The 16,536-nt window shown below is 40.9% G+C and overlaps 2 non-coding genes across 2 annotated transcripts; both read right to left on the bottom strand.

The window, feature by feature from the left end:
* Positions 1–217: 217 nt before the first annotated feature.
* Positions 218–321, bottom strand: LOC130953361 (small nucleolar RNA R71). Its single transcript, XR_009075532.1, has one exon. It is a non-coding gene; the product is annotated as a small nucleolar RNA R71 (small nucleolar RNA).
* Positions 322–6,638: 6,317 nt separating this feature from the next.
* LOC130953908 (small nucleolar RNA R71) lies at positions 6,639–6,746 on the bottom strand. The gene has a single exon (XR_009076068.1). It is a non-coding gene; the product is annotated as a small nucleolar RNA R71 (small nucleolar RNA).
* Positions 6,747–16,536: the final 9,790 nt, after the last annotated feature.

Below are 16,536 nucleotides of genomic sequence, written 5' to 3'. Positions count from 1 at the left end.
GAAGATCCTTACCAGTTTTTAACTGAGTTCTTGCATATTTGTGAGACTGTTAAGACAAATGGAGTAGATCCTGAAGTCTACAGGCTCATGCTTTTCCCTTTTGCTGTAAGAGACAGAGCTAGAACATGGTTAGACTCACAACCTAAAGATAGCCTGGACTCCTGGGATAAGCTGGTCACGCTTCTTGGATAAATTCTTTCCTCCTCAAAAGCTGAGCAAGCTTAGAGTGGATGTTCAGACCTTCAAGCAAAAAGATGGTGAATCCCTCTATGAAGCTTGGGAAAGATACAAGCAGATGACCAAAAAGTGTCCTTCTGACATGTTTTCAGAGTGGGCCATATTAGATATATTCTATTATGGTCTATCTGAGTTTTCCAACATGTCATTGGACCACTCTGTAGGTGGATCCATTCACCAAAAGAAAATGCCTGCAGAAGCTCAGGAACTCATTGACATGGTTGCAAATAACCAATTCATGTACACTTCTGAGAGGAATTCCGTGAATAATGGGACGCCTCAGAGGAAGGGAGTTCTTGAAATTGATGCTCTGAATGTTATATTGGCTCAGAACAAAGTGTTGACTCAGCAAGTCAACATGATTTCTCAAAGTCTGAATGGATGGCAAAATGCATCCAACAGTACTAAAGAGGCATCTTCTGAAGAAGAAGCTTATGATCCTGAAAACCCTGCAATGGCAGAGGTAAATTACATGGGTGAACCTTATGGAAACACCTATAATTCATCATGGAGAAATCATCCGAATTTCTCATGGAAGGATCAACAAAAGCCTCAACAAGGCTTTAATAATGGTGGAAGAAATAGGCTCAGCAATATCAAGCCTTATCCATCATCTTCTCAGCAACAGACAGAAAATTATGAACAGAATACCTCTAACTTAGCAAACTTAGTCTCTGATCTGTCTAAGGCCACTTTAAGTTTCATGAATAAAACAAGGTCCTCCATCAGAAATCTGGAGGCACAAGTGGGCCAGCTGAGTAAGAAAATCACTGAAACTCCTCCTAGTACTCTCCCAAGCAATACAGAAGAGAATCCAAAAAGAGAGTGCAAGGCCATTGATATAATCAATATGGCCGAATGCAAGGAGGAGGGAGAGGATGCGAATCCCAATGAGGAAGATCTCATGGGATGTCTCTCAAGCAGGAACGAGTTCCCTATTGAGGATCCAAAGGAATTTGAGGCTCATATAGAGACCATAGAGATTCCATTAAATCTCCTTCTGCCATTTATGAGCTCTGAAGACTATTCTTCCTCTGAAGAGGGTGAAGATGTAACTGGAGAGCAAGTTGCTCAATATCTAGGAGCTATCATGAAGCTGAATGCCAAATTGTTTGGTAATGAGACTTAGGAAGGTGAACCTTCCTTGCTCATTGGTGAACTAGATACATGGGTTCAGCAAACTTTACCTCAAAAGAAACAAGATCCTGGCAAATTCTTAATACCCTGTACCATAGGCACCATGACCTTTGAAAAAGCTCTGTGTGACCCAAGGTCAGGCATAAATCTTATGCCACTCTCTGTAATGGAGAAGCTGGGGATTATTGAGTTACAGCCTGCCTTATTCTCATTACAATTGGCAGACAAGTCAGTAAGACAAGCTTTTGGATTAGTAGAGGACGTGTTGGTAAAGGTTAAAGGCCTTTACATTCCTGCTGATTTCATAATCTTAGACACTAGGAAGGAGGAGGATGAATGCATCATCCTTGGAAGACCTTTCCTAGCCACAGCAGAAGCTATGATAGATGTTAACAGAGGAGAATTAGTCCTTCAATTGAATGGGGACTACCTTGTGTTTAAGGCACACGGCTATCCTTCTGTAACAAGGGAGAGTAAGCATGCAGAGCTTCTCTCAGTACAAAGTCAAACAGAGCCCCCACAATCAAATTCTAAGTTTGGTGTTGGGAGGCCACAACCAAACTCTAAGTTTGGTGTTGGGACTATACAATATTGACCTGATCACCTGTGTGGCTCCATGAGAGCCCACTGTCAAGCTATTGACATTAAAGAAGTGCTTATTGGGAGGCAACCCAATTTTTATTTATCTAATTTTATTTTATTTTCATTGTTCTTTTATGTTTTATTAGGTTCATGATCATGTGGAGTCACGAAAAAATATTAAAATTCAAAACAGAATCAAAAACAGCAGAAGAAAAATCACACCTTAGAGGAAGGACTTACTGGTGTTTAAACGCCAGTAAGGAGCATCTGGCTGGCGTTCAACGCCAGAACAGAGCATGGATTTGGCGCTGAACGCCAGAAACAAGCAACATCCCGGCGTTCAAACGCCGGGAATGCACCCTGACGAGAGCTGGCGCTGAACGCCAGAAACAAGCATGGAACTGGCGTTCAATGCCAGAAACATGCTGCACATGGGCGTTGAATGCCCAGAACATGCATCACTTCGGCGTTTAAACGCCAGAATTTCATGGAAAGGCATTTTACATGCCTAATTGGTGCAGGGATGTAAATCCTTGACACCTCAGGATCAGTGGACCCCATAGGATCATCTCAGGATCTGTGGACCCCACAGGATCCCCACCTACCATATTCTCCCCTCTTCTCAACATTCATCCTCTTTTTCCAATAAACACTCTTCCCCAAAACCCTTCACCAATCACCTCAATCTCTCTTTCCCATTACCTCTTCACCACTCACATCCATCATCTCTTTCCCACCCAAACCCACCCTATATAGCCGAATACACACCTCTCTCCCACTCCTCCATATCTTCTTCTTCTTCTTCTATTCTTTCTTCTTTTGCTCGAGGGCGAGCAACATTCTAAGTTTGGTGTGGTAAAAGCATAGCTTTTTGCTTTTCCATAACCATTGATGGCCCCTAAGGTCAGAGAAATCTCAAAAAAAAAAAGAAGAAGAAAAAGGGAAGACAATTGCTTCCACCTCTGAGTCATGGAAGATGGAGAGATTCATCTCAAGGGTCCATAGCTCAGTAATAGAGCATTTTACTACACATCAAAAGAGCATGAGGAATTCCCTCATCAAGAAATCCCTGAGATACCTCAGGGGATACATTTTCCTCCAGACAACTATTGGGAGCAATGATGAGCGGATAATTTGTACGCTTTTTGGCATTTTTTTAGTATGTTTTTAGTAGTTTGAGTCGAGTTTTTAGTATATTTTTATTAGTTTTTAGTTAAAATTCACTTTTCTAGACTTTACTATGAGTTTGTGTGTTTTTCTGTGATTTCAGGTATTTTCTAGCTAAAATTGAGGGACCTGAGCAAAAATCTGATCCAGAGACTGAAAAGGACTGCAGATGCTGTTGGATTCTGACCTCCCTGCACTCGAAGTGGATTTTCTGTAGCTACAGAAGCCCAATTGGCGGGCTCTCAATGGGGTTGAAAAGGAGACATCCTGGGCTTTCCAGCAATATATGATAGTCCATACTTTGCCCAAGATTTGATGGCCCAAACCGGCGTTCAAAGTCACCTTCAGAATTCCCAGCGTTAAACGCCGGAACTGGCACCAAAATGGGAGTTAAACGCCCAAACTGGCATAAAAGCTGGCGTTTAACTCCAAGAAGAGTCTCTACACGAAAATGCTTCATTGCTCAGCCCAAGCACACACCAAGTGGGCCCGGAAGTGGATTTTTATGTCATTTACTCATCTCTGTACACCCTAGGCTACTAGTTTTCTATATATAGGACCTTTTACTATTGTATTTGAATCTTCGGATCTTTGGAATCCTTTGTTCTTTAGATCTTTTGATCACTTTAGATCTCTAGATATTCTTTGGACATCTAGTTCTTAGATCATTTTGGGGGCTGGCCTCACGGCCATGCCTAGACCTTGTTCTTATGTATTTTCAACGGTGGAGTTTCTACACACCATAGATTAAGGTGTGGAGCTCAGCTGTACCTCAAGTATTAATGCAATTACTATTGTTCTTCTATTCAATTCCGCTTGTTCTTTGTCCAAGATATCACTTGTTCTTCAACTTGATGAATGTGATGATCCGTGACACTCATCATCATTCTCACCTATGAACGTGTGACTGACAGCCACCTCCGTTCTACCTTAGATTGGGTGAATATCTCTTGGATTCCTGATACACGATGCATGGTTGATCGCCTGACAACCGAGTGCTCGCCTGACAAACGAGCCAGCCATTCCGTGAGATCAGAGTCTTCGTGGTATAGGCAAGAACTGATGGCGGCATTCAAGAGAATCCGGAAGGTCTAACCTTGTCTGTGGTATTCTGAGTAGGATTCAATGATTGAATGACTGTGACGTGCTTCAAACTCCTGAGGGCGGGGCGTTAGTGACAGACGCAAAAGAATCACTGGATTCGATTCCGGCCTGATTGAGAACCGACAGATGGATAGCCGTGCCGTGACAGGGTGCGTTGAACATTTCCAATGAGAGGATGGGAGGTAGCCACTGACAACGGTGAAACCCTTGCATAAGCTTGCCATGGAAAGGAGTAAGAAGGATTGGATGAAGACAGTAGGAAAGCAGAGAGACGGAAGGGAAAGCATCTTCATACGCTTATCTGAAGCTCTCACCAATGATATACATAAGTATCTCTATCTTTATCTTTATGTTTTATTCATCATCTATACCCATTTGAGTCTGCCTGACTAAGATCTACAAGGTGACCATAGCTTGCTTCATACCAACAATCTCCGTGGGATCGACCCTTACTCGCGTAAGGTTTATTACTTGGACGACCCAGTGCACTTGCTGGTTAGTTGTGCAAAGTTGTGCAGTGATCACAATTTCGCGCACCAAGTTTTTGGCGCCGTTGCCGGGGATTGTTTCGTGTATGGACAACTGACGGTTCATCTTGTTGCTTAGATTAGGTATTTTTCAGAGTTCTTAAGAATGAATTCTAGTGTTTCAAGGTGATGTTCTTATCATCACCATAGCTGATTGATTATCATCAATTTAGCTCTTGAATGTAATGTCCTGCTGAAGCTTGGCTATTCATGTCTAATTCCTTTAGACTGAAGCTTTAGACTAACATTGCATGATTCCTGGAATTCTCATTAAGAATTTGGACACCTTTATTTTCTTCTTCCACTTAATTTTCGAAAAATCCAAAAAAAATTTCAAAATCATAAAAAAACCAAAAATATTTTATGTTTCTTGTTTGAGTCTAGTGTCTAATTTTAAGTTTGGTGTCTTGCATGCATTGTTTAATTGATCTTGGTTCTATTTTCAAGTCAATAGTACAGGGAACTGAAGATTCAGAACATGCAGCAGAGGAATTACACAGAAAAAGGCTGGCGTTCAAAAACGCCCAGTGAAGAAGGACAGACTGGCGTTTAAACGCCAGCCAGGGTGCCTGGTTGGGCGTTTAACGCCCAAAAGGGTAGTGCATTGGGCGTTAAACGCCAGAATGTGCACCATTCTGGGCGTTTAACGCCAGGATGGCACAAGGGGGAGGATTTTGTTTTCAAAATCAATTCTTTCAAGTTTTCAAAGTTTTTCAAAATCAAATCTTTTTCAAATCATATCTTTTCAATCAAATGTTTTCAAAATCAATTTCTTTCCTTTTTCAAAGATACTTACTAACAATTAATGATTTGATTGAACATTTTAAGTATGTTGCCTTTTCTGTTGAGAAAGGTTTAATGTTTGAATCATATCTTTTCTTGTTAGGAAAGTCATTAATTTTTAAAATCAAATCTTTTTAAAATTGTTTTCAAATCATATCTTTTCAATCATATTTTTTTAAAAGCATAATTTTTTATCATATCTTTTTAATCACATCTTTTTCAAAACAGATTTTAATCATATCTTTTTGATTTCTAATTTCAAAATCTTTTTCAAAAATTACTTGATTTCTTTCCCACTCTTGATTTTCGAAAATCAATTAAAGTTTTTCAAAAATGTTTTCAAAATATTTCACTTGATTTTCGAAAATTTCTTCCTCTCTTCCCACATCCTTCTATTTATGGAGTACCACTCCTTCTCAATGCACAATTCGAACTCTATCTAATTAAGTTCGAATTCTTCTACCTCTTCTTTCCATTTTTCTGTTCCTCTGACACCTCAAGGAATCTCTATACTGTGACATAGAGGATTCCATATTTTCTTGTTCTCTTCTCTTTCATATGAGCAGGAACAAAGACAAGGGCATTCTTGTTGAAGCTGACCCTGAACCTGAAAGGACCTTGAAGCGAAAGCTAAGAGAAGCTAAGGCACAACTCTCTGTAGAGGACCTGACAGAAATCTTCAAAGAAGAAGAAACCATGGCAGCCGAAAACAACAACAACAACAACAATGCAAGGAAGGTGCTGGGTGACTTTACTACACCTACTCCCGACTTCTATGGGAGAAGCATCTCTATCCCTGCCATTGGAGCAAACAATTTTGAGCTTAAGCCTCAATTAGTTTCTCTAATGCAACAGAATTGCAAGTTCCATGGACTTCCATTGGAAGATCCTCATCAGTTCTTAGCTGAATTCTTGCAAATCTGTGACACTGTCAAGACTAATGGGGTTGACCCTGAGGTCTACAGACTTATGCTATTCCCTTTTGCTGTAAGAGATAGAGCTAGGACATGGTTGGACTCACAACCTAAAGAAAGCCTGGACTCATGGGAAAAGCTAGTCAATACCTTCTTGGCAAAGTTCTTTCCACCTCAAAAATTGAGTAAGCTTAGAGTGGAAGTCCAAACCTTCAGACAGAAGGATGGAGAATCCCTCTATGAAGCTTGGGAAAGATACAAACAATTGATCAGAAAATGTCCTTCTGACATGCTTTCTGAATGGAGCATCATAGGTATTTTCTATGATGGTCTCTCTGAACTATCCAAGATGTCTTTGGATAGCTCTGCTAGAGGATCTCTTCACCTGAAGAAGACGCCTACAGAAGCTCAAGAGCTAATTGAAATGGTTGCAAATAACCAATTCATGTACACTTCTGAAAGGAATCCTGTGAACAATGGGACAAGTCAGAAGAAAGGAGTTCTTGAGATTGATACTCTGAATGCCATTCTGGCTCAGAACAAGATATTGACTCAACAAGTCAATTTGATTTCTCAAAGTCTGTCTGGAATGCAAAATGCACCAAGCAGTACTAAGGATGCTTCATCTGAAGAAGAAGCTTATGATCCTGAGAACCCTTCAATGGAAGAGGTGAATTACCTAGGAGAACCCTATGGAAACACTAATAATTCTTCATGGAGAAATCACCCAAATTTCTCATGGAAGAATCAAGAGAGACCTCAACAAGGTTTCAACAACAATAATGGTGGAAGAAACAGGTTTAGCAATAGCAAGCCTTTTCCATCATCTTCTCAGCAACAAACAGAGAATTCTAAGCAGAACCCCTCTGACTTAGCAACCATGGTCTCTGATCTAATCAAAACCACTCAAAGTTTCATGACTGAAACAAGATCCTCCATTAGAAATTTGGAGGCACAAGTGGGACAGCTGAGCAAGAAAGTTACTGAACTCCCTCCAAGTACTCTCCCAAGCAACACAGAAGAAAATCCAAAAGGAGAGTGCAAGGCCATCAACATGGCCGAATTTGGAGAGGAAGGAGAGGAAGTGAACGCCACTGAGGAAGACCTCAATGGGCGTGCACTAGCCTCCACTGAGTTCCCCAATGAGGAACCATGGGAATCTGAGGCTCAAAATGAGACCATAGAGATTCCATTGGACTTACTTCTGCCTTTCATGAGCTCTGATGAGTATTCTTCCTCTGAAGAGGATGAGTATGTCACTGAAGAGAAAGTTGCTAAATACCTTGGAGCAATCATGAAGCTAAATGACAAGTTATTTGGAAATGAGACTTGGGAGAACGAACCTCCTTTGCTCACCAAAGAACTGGATGACTTGTCTAGGCAGAAATTACCTCAAAAGAGACAAGATCCTGGGAAGTTTTCCATACCTTGCACCATAGGCACCATGACCTTCAAGAAGGCTCTGTGTGACTTAGGGTCAAGTGTAAACCTCATGCCTCTCTCTGTAATGGAGAAGCTAGGGATCTTTGAGGTACAAGCTGCAAGAATCTCATTAGAGATGGCAGACAACTCAAGAAAACAAGCTTATGGACTTGTAAAGGATGTTTTGGTGAAGATTGAAGACCATTACATCCCTACTGATTTCATAGTCCTAGAGACTGGGAAATGCATGGATGAATCTATCATCCTTGGAAGACCCTTCCTAGCCACAGCAAAGGCTGTGATTGATGTTGATGGAGGTGAACTGATCATTCAAGTGAATGAAGAATCCTTTGTGTTTAAGGCTCAAGGATACCCCTCTGTCACCATGGAGAGGAAGCATGAAAAGCTTTTCTCAAATCAGAGTCAAACAGAGCCCCCACAGTCAAACTCTAAGTTTGGTGTTGGGAGGCCACAACCAAACTCTAAGTTTGGTGTTGAACCCCCACATGCAAACTCTAAGTTTGGTGTTGGGAGGTTCCAACATTGCTCTGAGTATCTGTGAGGCTCCATGAGAGCCCTCTGTCAAGCTATTGACATTAAAGAAGTGCTTGTTGGGAGGCAACCCAATGTTATATTTTATCTATTTTCTTTTGTTATTTTATGTTTTTTTTTGTAGGTTGATGATCATGAGAAGTCATAAAATCAATTGAAAAAGCAAAAACAGAATGAAAAATAGGAAGAAAAATAGCACACCCTGGAGGAAGAACCTACTGGCGTTTAAACGCCAGTAAGGCTAGCAGTTGGGCGTTTAACGCCCAGTCTGGCACCATTCTGGGCGTTTAACGCCAGAAAGGGGCACTAGACTGGCGTTAAACGCCAGTAAAGGGCAAGAACCTGGCGTTAAACACCAGAAATGGGCACCATCCCGGCGTTTAACGCCAGATTTGGCACAAAATGTGTTTTTGCATACCATTTGGTAAAGGGATGACTTTTCTTTGACACCTCAGGATCTGTGGACCCCACAGGATCCCCACCAACCCCACCACTCTCTCTCTTCTTCTTCACCCATTCACCAATCACCTCAACACCTCTTCCCCAAAAACCCCTCACCTATCAAATCCCATCTCTCTCTTCACCACTCACATCCATCCTTCATAAAACCCCACCTACCTCACCATTCAAATTCAAACCACTTTCCCTCCCAAACCCACCCATAATAGCCGAACCCTACCCCTCCCTTCCACCCCTATATAAACCCATCTTCACTCCTTCATTTTCACACACCCTAAACACTACTTCTTCCCCATTTGGCCGAACACAAAGCCATTCCCTTCTTCCTCATTTCTTCTTCTTCTACTCTCTTCTTTCTTCTTTTGCTCGAGGACGAGCAAACCTTTTAAGTTTGGTGTGGTAAAAGCATTGCTTTTTGTTTTTCCATAACCATTTATGGCATCCAAGGCCGGAGAAACCTCTAGAAAGAGGAAAGGGAAGGCAAAAGCTTCCACCTCCGAGTCATGGGAGATGGAGAGATTCATCTCAAGGGTGCATCAAGACCACTTCTATGAAGTTGTGGCCTTGAAGAAGGTGATCCCCGAGGTCCCTTTTTCACTCAAAAAGAGTGAATATCCGGAGATCCGACATGAGATCCGAAGAAGAGGTTGGGAAGTTCTCACCAACCCCATTCAACAAGTCGGAATCTTAATGGTTCAAGAGTTCTATGCCAATGCATGGATCACCAAGAACCATGATCAAAGTGTGAACCCGGATCCAAAGAATTGGCTTACTATGGTTCGGGGAAAATACTTGGATTTTAGTCCGGAAAATGTAAGGTTGGCATTCAACTTGCCCATGATGCAAGGAGATGAACATCCTTACACTAGAAGGGTCAACTTTGATCAAAGGTTGGACCAAGACCTCACTGACATTTGTGAAGAGGGCGCCCAATGGAAGAGAGATTCAAGAGGGAAGCCGGTTCAATTGAGAAGGCATGACCTCAAGCCCGTGGCTAGAGGATGGTTGGAGTTTATCCAACGCTCAATCATTCCCACTAGCAACCGGTCCGAAGTTACTCTAGACCGGGCCATCATGATCTATAGCATCATGAATGGAGAAGAAGTGGAAGTTCATGAGGTTATAGCCCAAGAACTTTATAAGGTGGCGGACAAGTCCTCTACTTTGGCAAGGTTAGCCTTTCCTCATCTCATTTGTCACCTCTGTTATTCAGTTGGAGTTGACATAGAGGGAGACATCCCCATTGATGAGGACAAGCCCATCACTAAGAAAAGGATGGAGCAAATAAGAGACCCCTCTCATCATGAGATCCCTGAGATGCCTCAAGGGATGCACTTTCCTCCACAAAACTATTGGGAGCAAATTAACACCTCCCTAGGAGAATTGAGTTCCAACATGGGACAACTAAGGGTGGAGCACCAAGAACATTCCATCCTCCTCCATGAAATTAGAGAAGATCAAAGAATCATGAGAGAGGAGCAACAAAGACAAGGAAGAGACATTGAGGAGCTCAAGCACTCCATAAGACCTTCAAGAGGAAGAACAAGCCGCCATCACTAAGGTGGACCAGTTCTTTAATCTCCTTGTTCTTTATTTTCTTGTTTTTCGAAAATTTATGCTTTATGTTTGTCCATGTTTGTGTCTTATGATCATTAGTGTCTTAGTGTCTATGCCTTAAAGTTATAAATGTCCTATGAATCCATCACCTTTCTTAAATAAACAATGTTCTTAATTGAAAAAGAGAAGAATTGCATGAATTTTGAATTTTATAGCAGATTAATTATTTTGATGTGGTGGCAACACGTTTATTTTCTGAATGTATGCTTAAACAGTGCATATGTCTTTTGAATTTGTGGTTCATGAATGTTGGCTCTTGAAAGAATGATGAAAAAGGAGACATGTTACTGAGGATCTGAAAAATCATAAAAATGATTCTTGAAGCAAGAAAAAGCAGTGAATACAAAAAAAAAAGAGAAAAACGAAAAAAAAAAGAGGAGAAAAGAAAACGAAAAAAAAAGAAAAGAAAAAGAAAGAAATAAAACTGTGATCCAAGGCAAAAAGAGTGTGCTTAAGAATCCTGGACACCTCTAATTGGGGACTCTAGCAAAGCTGAGTCACAATCTGAAAAGGTTCACCCAATTATGTGTCTGTGGCATGTATGTATCCGGTGGTAATACTGGAAGACAGAGTGCTTTGGGCCACGGCCAAGACTCATAAAGTAGCTGTGTTCAAGAATCATCATACTTAACTAGGAGAATCAATGACACTATCTGGATTCTGAGTTCCTAAAGAAGCCAATCATTCTGAATTTCAAAGGATAGAGTGAGATGCCAAAACTATTCAGAGGCAAAAAGCTAAAAGCCCCGCTCATCTAATTAATACTGATCTTCATAGATGTTTTTGGAGTTCATTGCATATTCTCTTCTTTTTATCTTATTTGACTTTCAGTTGCTTGGGGACAAGCAACCATTTAAGTTTGGTGTTGTGATGAGCGGATAATTTGTACGCTTTTTGGCATTGTTTTTAGTATGTTTTTAGTAGTTTGAGTCGAGTTTTTAGTATATTTTTATTAGTTTTTAGTTAAAATTCACTTTTCTGGACTTTACTATGAGTTTGTGTGTTTTTCTGTGATTTCAGGTATTTTCTGGCTGAAATTGAGGGACCTGAGCAAAAATCTGATCTAGAGACTGAAAAGGACTGCAGATGCTGTTGGATTCTGACCTCCCTGCACTCGAAGTGGATTTTCTGGAGCTACAGAAGCCCAATTGGCGCGCTCTCAACGGCGTTGAAAAGGAGACATCCTGGGCTTTCCAGCAATATATGATAGTTCATACTTTGCCCAAGATTTGATGGCCCAAACCGGCGTTCAAAGTCACCTTCAGAATTTCCAGCGTTAAACGCCGGAACTGGCACCAAAATGGGAGTTAAACGCCCAAACTGGCATAAAAGCTGGCGTTTAACTCCAAGAAGAGTCTCTACACGAAAATGCTTCATTGCTCAGCCCAAGCACATACCAAGTGGGCCCGGAAGTGGATTTTTATGTCATTTACTCATCTTTGTACACCCTAGGCTACTAGTTTTCTATATATAGGACCTTTTACTATTGTATTTGAATCTTCGGATCTTTGGAATCCTTTGTTCTTTAGATCTTTTGATCACTTTAGATCTCTAGATCATCTTTGGACATCTAGTTCTTAGATCATTTTGGGGGCTGGCCTCACGGCCATGCCTAGACCTTGTTCTTATGTATTTTCAACGGTGGAGTTTCTACACACCATAGATTAAGGTGTGGAGCTCTGCTGTACCTCGAGTATTAATGCAATTACTATTGTTCTTCTATTCAATTCCGCTTGTTCTTTGTCCAAGATATCACTTGTTCTTCAACTTGATGAATGTGATGATCCGTGACACTCATCATCATTCTCACCTATGAACGTGTGACTGACAACCACCTCCGTTCTACCTTAGATTGGGTGAATATCTCTTGGATTCCTGATACATGATGCATGGTTGATCGCCTGACAACCGAGTGCTCGCCTGACAAACGAGCCAGCCATTCCGTGAGATCAGAGTCTTCGTGGTATAGGCAAGAACTGATGGCGGCATTCAAGAGAATCCGGAAGGTCTAACCTTGTCTGTGGTATTCTGAGTAGGATTCAATGATTGAATGACTGTGATGTGCTTCAAACTCCTGAGGGCGGGGCGTTAGTGACAGACGCAAAAGAATCACTGAATTCTATTCCGGCCTGATTGAGAACCGACAGATGGATAGTCGTGCCGTGACAGGGTGCGTTGAACATTTCCAATGAGAGGATGGGAGGTAGCCACTGACAACGGTGAAACCCTTGCATAAGCTTGCCATGGAAAGGAGTAAGAAGGATTGGATGAAGACAGTAGGAAAGCAGAGAGACGGAAGGGAAAGCATCTTCATACGCTTATCTGAAGCTCTCACCAATGATATACATAAGTATCTCTATCTTTATCTTTATGTTTTATTCATCATCTATACCCATTTGAGTCTGCCTGACTAAGATCTACAAGGTGACCATAGCTTGCTTCATACCAACTGTTCATACCCTGACCGAGCTCTCCTAACTCGGCTAACCATCAGAAGGTCCGACCTCGTCCCAAAGGCCCACGCCTGAGGTCGGACCTCGGACAAACGAAAGGAAAAGGCCCATCAAAAGGAGCGAAGCCCAAAACCTAAAGGCCGAAAAGGCCTAGGAAAGGCGGTTCCGCAGAAGATAAAGATAAAACTCCCAAAAGGATAAAGATAAGATAAGAATATCTTATCCAGGGATGATCACGGCCAAACTACTATAAATACACTGGAGCACCCAGGTATAACTCATACTCTAATTCCACTTGATATCTGCTTGGACCCATGCTAACTTAAGCATCGGAGTGTCATTGCAGGTACAACCCCCGCCGTTCAGCACACCAAGCTCGGGTCACAGACCCCCACCTCGGGCCTTGCCAGGCGACCGAGCTGCACGTTTCAGGTAACCCTCGGAACACCAACAATCTCCGTGGGATCGACCCTTACTCGCGTAAGGTTTATTACTTGGACGACCCAGTGCACTTGCTGGTTAGTTGTGCAAAGTTGTGCAGTGATCACAATTTCGCGCACCAAGCAACTAAGGATAAGAGCACCAAAATCACTAGGGATCAAGCAACAAAGGTAAGGAAGAGACATAAAGGAGCTCAAAAAGCACCATTAGTCCTTCAAAAAGGCGCCCCCCTCACTAAGGTGGACTCATTCCTTAACTTCCTTGTTCTTATCTCTATTTTCGGTTTTTATGCTATATGTGTGTTTATGTTTTGTGCCTCTACTTCATGACCATTAGTATGTAGTAACTATGTCTTAAAGCTATGAATAAATTCCATAAATCCTACACCTCTCTTAAATGAAAAATGTTTTTAATTCAAAAGAACAAGAAGTACATAAATTTAAAAAATTGTCCTTGAATTTAGTTTAATTATATTGATGTGGTGACAATACTTTTTGTTTTCTGAATGAATGCTTAAACATTGCATATTTTTTATCTTGTTGTTTATGAATGTTAAAATTGTTGGCTCTTGAAAGAATGATGAACAAAGAGAAATGCTATTGATAATCTGAAAAATCATGAAATTGATTCTTGAAGCAAGAAAAAGCAGTGAAAAAGCAAAAACTTGCGAAAAAAAAGAAAAAAATGGCGAAAAAAAATTTAGAAAGAAAAAGAAAAAGCAAGCAGAAAAAGCCAATAGCCCTTAAAACTAAAAGGCAAGGGTAAAAAGGATCCAAAGCTTTGAGCATTAATGGATAGAAGGGCCCAAGGAAATAAAATCCAGGCCTAAGCGGCGAAATCAAGTTGTCCCTTACCATGTACTTGTCGCATGCAGGTCCAAGTGAAAAGCTTGAGACTGAGTGGTTAAAGTCGTGATCCAAAGCAAAAAGAGGGTACTTAAGAGCTCTGGACACCTCTAACTGGGGACTCTAGCAAAGCTGAGTCACAATCTGAAAAGGTTCACCCAGTCATATGTCTGTGGCATTTATGTATCCGGTGGTAATACTGGAAAACAAAATGCTTAGGGCCACGGCCAAGACTCATAAAAGTAGCTGTGTTCAAGAATCAACAAACTTAACTAGGAGAATCAATAACACTATCTGAAATTCTAAGTCCCTAGAGACGCCAATCATTCTAAACTTCAAAGGAAAAAGTGAGATGCCAAAACTGTTCAGAAGCAAAAAGCTACAAGTCCCGCTCATCTAATTAGAATTAATATTCATTGATATTTTGGGATTTATAGTATATTCTCTTCTTTTTATCCTAATTGATCTTCAGTTGCTTGGGGACAAGCAACAATTTAAGTTTGATGTTGTGATGAGCGGATAATTTATACGCTTTTTGGCATTGTTTTAGGTAGTTTTTAGTATGATCTAGTTACTTTTAGGGATGTTTTCATTAGTTTTATGCTAAATTAACATTTCTGGACTTTACTATGAGTTTGTGTGTTTTTCTATGATTTCAGGTATTTTCTGGCTGAAATTGAGGGACCTGAGCAAAACTCTGATAGGAAGCTGACAAAGGACTGTTGATGCTGGTTGAATCTGACCTCTCTGCACTCAAAAAGGATTTTCTGGAGCTACAGAACTCCAAATCGCGCGCTCTCAACAGCGTTGGAAAGTAGACATCCAGAGCTTTCCACCAATATATAATAGTCCATACTTTATTCGTAATTAGATGATGTAAACTGGTGCTCATTGCCAGTTCTATGCTGCATTCTGGAGTCAAACGCCAGAAACACGTCACGAACCAAAGTTGAACGCCCAAAACATGTTACAACTTGGCGTTCAACTCCAAGAGAAGCCTCAGCTCGTGGATAGATCAAGCTCAGCCCAAGCACACACCAAGTGTGCCCTGGAAGTGAATTTATGCATCAATTACTTACTTCTGTAAACCCTAGTAGATAGTTTAGTATAAATAGAACTTCTTACTATTTTATTAGAAGTCTTGGACTATCTAGTTCTTTTGAATTTCGGTCTTTCATGGGGGCTGGCCATTCGGCCATGCCTGGACCTTCATCACTTATGTATGTTCAACGGTGGAGTTTCTACACACCATAGATTAAGGGTGTGGAGCTCTGCTCTACCAAAAGTTTTAATGCAAGTACTACTATTTTCTATTCAATTCGACTTATTCTTATTCTAAGATATTCGTTGCACTTCAACATGATGAATGTGATGATCCGTGACACTCATCATCATTCTCACCTATGAACATGTGATTGACAACCACTTCCATTCTACCTTAGACCGGGCGCATATCTCTTGGATTCCTTAATCAGAATCTTCGTGGTATAAGCTAGAATTGATGGCGGCATTCATGGGAATCCGGAAAGTCTAACCTTTTCTGTGGTATTCCGAGTAAGATTCTGGTATTGAATGACTGTGACGAGCTTCAAACTCGTGATTGCTGGGCGTGGTGACAAACACAAAAGAATCAAGGGATTCTATTCCAACATGATCGAGAACCGACAGATGATTAGACGTGCTGTGACAGAGCATTTGGACCATTTTCACTGAGAGGATGGGATGTAGCCATTGACAACGGTGATGCCCTACATACAGCTTGCCATAGAAAGGAATGACAAATATTGGATAAAAGCAGTAGGAAAGCAGAGATTCAGAAGGAACACAGCATCTCCATGCACCTATCTGAAATTCCTACCATTGAATTATATGAGTAACTATTTTCTATTTATTTATTATTATTATTCAAAAAACAAATAATCTCTTAATATAGTTGAATCCACCTGACTGGGATTTATAAGATGACCATAGCTTGCTTCATACCAATAATCTCTGTGGGATTGACCCTTACTCATGTAAGGTATTACTTGGACGACCCAGTACACTTGCTGGTTAGTTGTACGGAGTTGTGACAAAGTGTGATTTATGTTTGAGAGCACCAAGTCTTTAGAGCCATTATTGATGATCACAATTTCGTCCACCAAGTTTTTAGCGCCATTGCCGGGGATTGTTCGAGTATGAACAACTGACGGTTCATCTCATTGCTCAGATTAGGTAATTTTCTTTTTATTTTCTTTTCAAAAAAAAAGTTTTCAAAAATTTGTCTTTATTTTCGTTTTTCTAAAGAATATTTTCA

The sequence above is a fragment of the Arachis stenosperma genome, chromosome 9 (assembly GCF_014773155.1).
Source record: "Arachis stenosperma cultivar V10309 chromosome 9, arast.V10309.gnm1.PFL2, whole genome shotgun sequence".
NCBI classification, from domain to species: Eukaryota; Viridiplantae; Streptophyta; class Magnoliopsida; order Fabales; family Fabaceae; genus Arachis; species Arachis stenosperma.
Note: the sequence above shows the minus strand (reverse complement) of the source record. Positions and strands in the feature narration are given on the sequence as shown.